Here is a 6144-nt window from a genome sequence, read left to right as displayed (position 1 = left end):
CACTCTTGTATTGGACGGTTTGTGTGACTCGGTCGAGTTGGGGAGGTGCAGTCCCGATGGCTTAGTTGTGTGCGAGCGGATCTCGGAGGATTCTCCCTGGTTTGACTATGGCTTGAGTTGGGTGTCTTCTATGGGAATAAAGAATATATGGTACATTGCGGTTTTCTCCTGAATTGGTATCTGAAGTTAATAAAAGAGTTGGCATTACTGGCTATCATATGTGAAGAGTGTGTATTTTGGAAAGGACCTTGAGTTTTGGTTTGCGGGTGCGTGGCTAGTAGCATGGTGATTACTGGGTTCTGAGGCTTTGGAGGTTCATGTTTTGTTGCGTGGCCGGAATCTTATATGGTGGCTTAGACAGGATGATGAAGGTGAGTGATGTATCAGCCATTGATTTGCATAGTGAAGTCAGGGTATGGAATTTTTAGTATCCTGAGTTTTTGGGACTAGGTGTCCCCGTATGTGGGCTATTCTTGTTATTGGATTGTGAAGAAATATTGAGAATGGGGTAATTAATTGGCATTAGTATGTTTGATGTTGATCTTCGAAGAATATTTATCTAATTGGGAAGGATCGGGATTCGGTTGTGAGCTATGTGGAGGACCAGCGAGAATATGTATTTTGTATCAGGTTCAGTTTGTGTGCTCCTATGAGTTGTCATTTTATCATGTTACCAGGAAGGATGGATATTATATGTGCCCTAGCTCTATGATATGTGTTACTCTTGTATGTTGTGGTTAGGCAGTAATGTTGTATGATTATTTCCCACGCAGGTAGTGATTCTGTTCAGGCCTTATGGCGATGTGGGCAAGATAGCCCTCGTGATGTTGATTTGCTTATTGCACCTTAGTCGTGCTTGCTTCTTTCATGTTTTAGCACTTCCATTTATTTTTCCACAATTTTATTTGTGCAGCCTATGATATGTGTTACTCTTGTATGTTGTGTTAGGCAGTTAATGTTGTATGATTATTTCCCACGCAGGTAGTGATTCTGTTCAGGCCTTATGGCGATTGTGGCAAGATAGCCCTCGTGATGTTGATTTGCTTATTGCACCTTAGTCGTGCTTGCTTCTTTCATGTTTTAGCACTTCCATTTATTTTTCCAACAATTTTATTTGTGCAGTCTATTATACTTGATTTCAGTATTCATGTGATCAGTGAGCCCGAGCATTTTGGCTCGACGAGTATTTGGGAGCGGGCTTCACGCCACAGACAGAATGTTATGTGGTTATACTGGCTTGATGAGTATTTAGGAGCGGGCTACACGCCGCATTGGATGTTATATGAGATACCCTCCTTTGTTTGTTGGGTTCTGCTTTTCCTTTGTGGAACAATTTGATGAAAACTATATTTTCGTTGTTGCACATGTTACCCTTTTTAGAAAATTCTCCTACTTTGCTTTTCCTTACTTGTGTTACGTCATTGAGTTATTGCTGGTTCAGTGTAGGAGCGATGTAGTGTGAGAATTTGTGTGTTTCCATGATGAGAGCCATCAGTACTCATCAGTTGGGCTGCCTGTATTGGTCGAGAATGTGGTTTCTTAGACCTGAGAGTGGTACTATGGTATTGGGGGTGAGGAGTGTTGGAAGTATGTGGGTATTCCTGCTAAAACTTGGATAATGCCCTGGCGGGCGAGAGGGTTTTCTTGACTTGTTGACTTCATAGGCGGCTATGAGCTCATGCATGTTTCTTTAGCATGGATAGTGATGTGGAGGTCCAGAATAAGGTTATATTCAATGTGAGTGGTGTTGCTAGCATCCAGGGTATTATTTGAACAACTAAGGTGGTCAGAGGTTATTGCTTCGGGCATTGAGTTGTGGTAGAGCAGCATGTGATTGTAATTCGCGATTGGAATTTTTGGCTCGATTCAGCTTGTTTGGGTGTGTTCAGTGCGATGTGTGGAATTCGAGCCCTATGAAATACAGATGTTGAGGTTTGGGTCATGTACTAAGGATATGGGCTAAGGAGGAGATGTGACCTTCAGCTAAATGGTATTGTCAGTCTGCTTAGGTGGGGTGAGGGAGATCACCCCCGGGTGTATGTATAGTGAGCTCATGCAGTGGTTCGATGGCTTTGGAGCGACTCCGGGCACGTTCGAGGACGAACGTATGTTTAAGTGGAGGAGGATGTAAAACGACCCGATTGGTCGTTTTGAGCAATTGCGCTCGATTCGGTAGTTTGAGGGCTCGAGCAGTTTCACACTAGGTATAATCGACTTGTGTGCATGGTTGGATTCGGTTTCCGAATGAATCAGAATTGAATTGGAGGAGGAAACCTAGTTTTAAGAAGTTTAAATAGTTGAAAATTTGCCCGAAATTGGACTTTTGAGTTAACGGCCCGGAATGGGTCATGGGTGATCCCAACAGCTTCGTAATGGTGATTTTGAACTTAGGCGCACGTCCGGATTCAGATTTGGAGGTCCATAGGGCAAATTGAGGCATTTCGGCGAAAGTTGGAAAAATTGGAGTTTGGAAAATAGAGAAGTTTGACCCATAGTTGACTTTTGTGATATCGAGGTCGGAATGCGATTCCGAGACTTGGAGCAGCTCCGTTATGTCATTTTGGACTTGTCTGCAAAATTTGGCGTGATTCCGAGTTGAATTGATAGGTTTCGGCATGAGATTTGATATTTGAAGATTTGGAAATTCATAAGTTTGATCTTTGGTTTGATTCGTTGCTTTGGTGTTGTTTTATGTGATTTGAAACCTCGAGCGAGTCCGTGTTAGGTTATATGACTTGTTGTGGTGATTAGACGGGGTTCCGGGAGCCTCGGGTGTGTTTCGGATGGGCTACGAGTCATTTTTTCTCCTATTTTTGGACTGTTTGTTTCTGCTTTTGGTATCCTCTTTCGCATTCGCGAAGCTTTGTTGCTGACCACCTGGAAATTCCTCTTCACATTCGCGTCACACTCCTCGCATTTGCGAACCTCTTCTTTATTCCTTATCGCGTTCGCGTCCCCATCAATCACGCGTTCGCGTAGCTACGCAATTCCACTCTTCGTGTTCGCGGAGAGCAATCTCTGGGCCATAAATATTTTCTTCTTCGCGTTCGCGTGCGTTCTTCCGCGTTCGCGAAAGCACAATCTGGGCAGCCTTCATTTTTCTTCTTCGCGAACACGAGACTTCCTCCGCGTTCCCGATGCTTTATCTGGGCGGAATATAAGTTTTCCAAATCGAGGGTTAGGCCATTTTTAACATTTTTTGGAGTTCTAGAGCTCGGTTTTGGGCGATTTCTTTGTGGGTTTTCAAGCAAAATGATTGGGTAAGTGTTCTTCACCTAGAATTGATTATATACCATGAATTTGTCTTTATTTTTTATCATTTAATTTGTGATTTGGGTTGAGTAAAGTGTTGGTTTTTGAAGAAAATCTTAAAAGGAAAAATCATGATTTGAGGGACCAAATGGTGTCGGAATCGGATAAATTTTGTATGGTTGAACTCATTTTGGAATGGGTGATCGGATTTTGTAAAGTTTGACGGGTTTTGAGGTGCGGGCCAGGGTCGACTTTTGGGTCGATTTTTATATTTTTGTAAAGATTGAAACTTAAACGATCCGGAATAGTTTCTTATGTGTTTTATTTGTGCTTTGAAGTTAATTTGGTTAGATTTGAGCCGTCTGGAGGTCTTTTCACCTGAGAAGTGCATTTTAGAGTATCGGTTGTCGCCCTTGAGGTAAGTATCTTGCCTAACCTTGTGTGGGGGACTTCCCCTTAGGAATTGGGTCTTCTATGATAATTGTAGTCCGTGATTGCAAGGTGATGAGTGTGTGCTCGGACTATTTTGGGGAAATTTGCCTCTAAAGTTCTTAGGTCCTTATGTGGAAAGTATCCAGTTATGATTGGTTTCCTAGTTGCTTAAATTGCCTCTATATGCTTCCATATGACGTTGTTTAGCTTTCCTCTAATAGTTACGTGATACATTGTCACGACCCGGATTTTCCCACCCTCGGGAGTCGTGATGGTGCCTACTAATGAGAGCTAGGCAAAGCCAAATTTAATTACCTTTCCATTAATGATATAACCCATTTTTAACAATTAATGGCAAAATATAAAAGCAACCGAAATTCTTATAATAAGCGGAAGTCTTAGCATTATAATAAACTGAATAGAAATGCGGAAAGTTCGACAAATCCTCTACCCAAGACTGGTGTCCACTGTACTCACGAACTGCTAAGAATACTAAATACAACGTCTGAAAGAAACACAAGTTGTTTCTCTCGAAATACAAGGAGATAACAGACTAAAAAGAGAGGATAAGGGAGACGCCGGGCCTGCGGACGCCTCCAAGGCTACCTCAGGTCTCGCTGGACTGAAGGCCTGCTCCCACACTAATGCTGCGGCTGCTTGCTGTCCGAAACCTGGATCTGTGCAAATAGCACAGAGTGTAGTAATCAGCACAACCGAACCCCATGTGCTGGTAAGTGTCTAGCCTAACCCCGGCGAAGTAGTGACGAGGCTAGACTGGACCACCACATAAAACCTATGCAATTATATATATATATATATATATATATATATATATAATTAATATATAATATTATATATATATAGCGGAATCGAAATACAAGACAAGTAAACAATATGGAGGGGAAGCATGTTGTGGGGAGATAACAGTTTCAAGTATAAATTGACTGATACGAAGGAAAAGCGCAACTCATACACAAGAAGAAAACCAGAGATCAACAAGTGCACGGCATCACCCTCGTGCTTTTACTCTTATCCTCACCAAAAAAAATAGTATATTAACGTGCACGGCAATAATCCCTTCGTGCTTTTACTCTCATTCCTCACATATAATAATAGAATGCAGCGGAATGGCACATCGTGCGGACACGGCATCACCCTTCGTGCTTTACTCCTTTCCTCCAATAAGCAAACAATGCACGACATCACCCTTCGTGCTTTAACACTTTTCTTCACCCAATCAACAATCACAAACAAGGGCAAGGGAATAATAAAACAATGCGAATCCCGGCAAGGGTACACAAATAAACAAATAAAAAAATACCCGGCAAGGCGAAAAAATCATTAACTCTTTCTCTTTCTTTCACTTTCATTCATAGTTCACATTATCACTTGAGCCAATGCTCCAAGGATTTACTTATCTCATATACCTTCACAATTTGTATTTCAACTCGAGCCAATGACTCCACAAAGTTCAAAGATCACAATTTCTTTCACAAGCTCTTTATAACTTATAGAAGTCATCAATTAAACATGGAAGGCATAACAACATCCAAACTATTCGCAAAATAAGGACTCACGGTCACGCTAGACACCAATGTATAGATACTCGTCACCATGCCTATACATCGTACTCGACAATTAGCAAGTACAAATAAGACTCAACTCTATTCCCCTCAAGCTAGGGTTAAACCAAAACACTTACCTCAACTTCCACGGCCAAATCAATCCACAACAACCGCTTTCCCTCTCGAATCCGGCTCCAACTCAATCAAATCTATACAATAATGACTTCATAATATCAATATATGCTAAAACAAATCAAACCCAATCCTAATTATAGATTTCCAAGCTTTCTTTCCAAAAATCCAAAAATCGCCCCCAGGCCCACTTGGTCTAAACACGAGGTTCGGACCAAAATCAAATCCCCCATTCACCCAGGAGCCCGAATATATAATTTGTTTCTCAATTCGATCCCAAAACGAGGTCTAAATCAAGAAAAAGTAAAAAGCCCTAACTCTACCCATTTCCCCAATTTCTACCCTAAATTACATGTTTAGGCTTAGGAATTTCACACAAATATTGATGGAAAATGCAAGAAAACGAGTTAAGATTTACTAAACCCAAGAAGTTTTGGTTAAAGGAGCTTCAACGGACGCCTAAAGACCTTGGAGAAGAATTAGCTCGTGTGTGTTTATGAAAATCCCGTAACTACACTGTTCTGGAATTTTAAATAACTGGCGGATTTTTGTTCTGTGCGATCGCGGAAAGATCAATGCGATCACATAGAACAAATTGATGACTACCAAATTAACTCTATCGATCGCGGAAAGAATCAATGCAATCGCATAGAACAAATTGATGACTACAAAATTAACACTATGCGATTGCGAAAGAATCAATGCAATCGCATAGAACAAATTGATGCTAAATTAAAATTAACTCTATGCGATTGCGGAAGAA

This window comes from Nicotiana attenuata, unplaced genomic scaffold, assembly GCF_001879085.1.
Source record: "Nicotiana attenuata strain UT unplaced genomic scaffold, NIATTr2, whole genome shotgun sequence".
NCBI lineage: Eukaryota > Viridiplantae > Streptophyta > Magnoliopsida > Solanales > Solanaceae > Nicotiana > Nicotiana attenuata.
The sequence above is the reverse complement of the archived record's forward strand: the minus strand, read 5'-3'. Positions refer to the sequence as shown.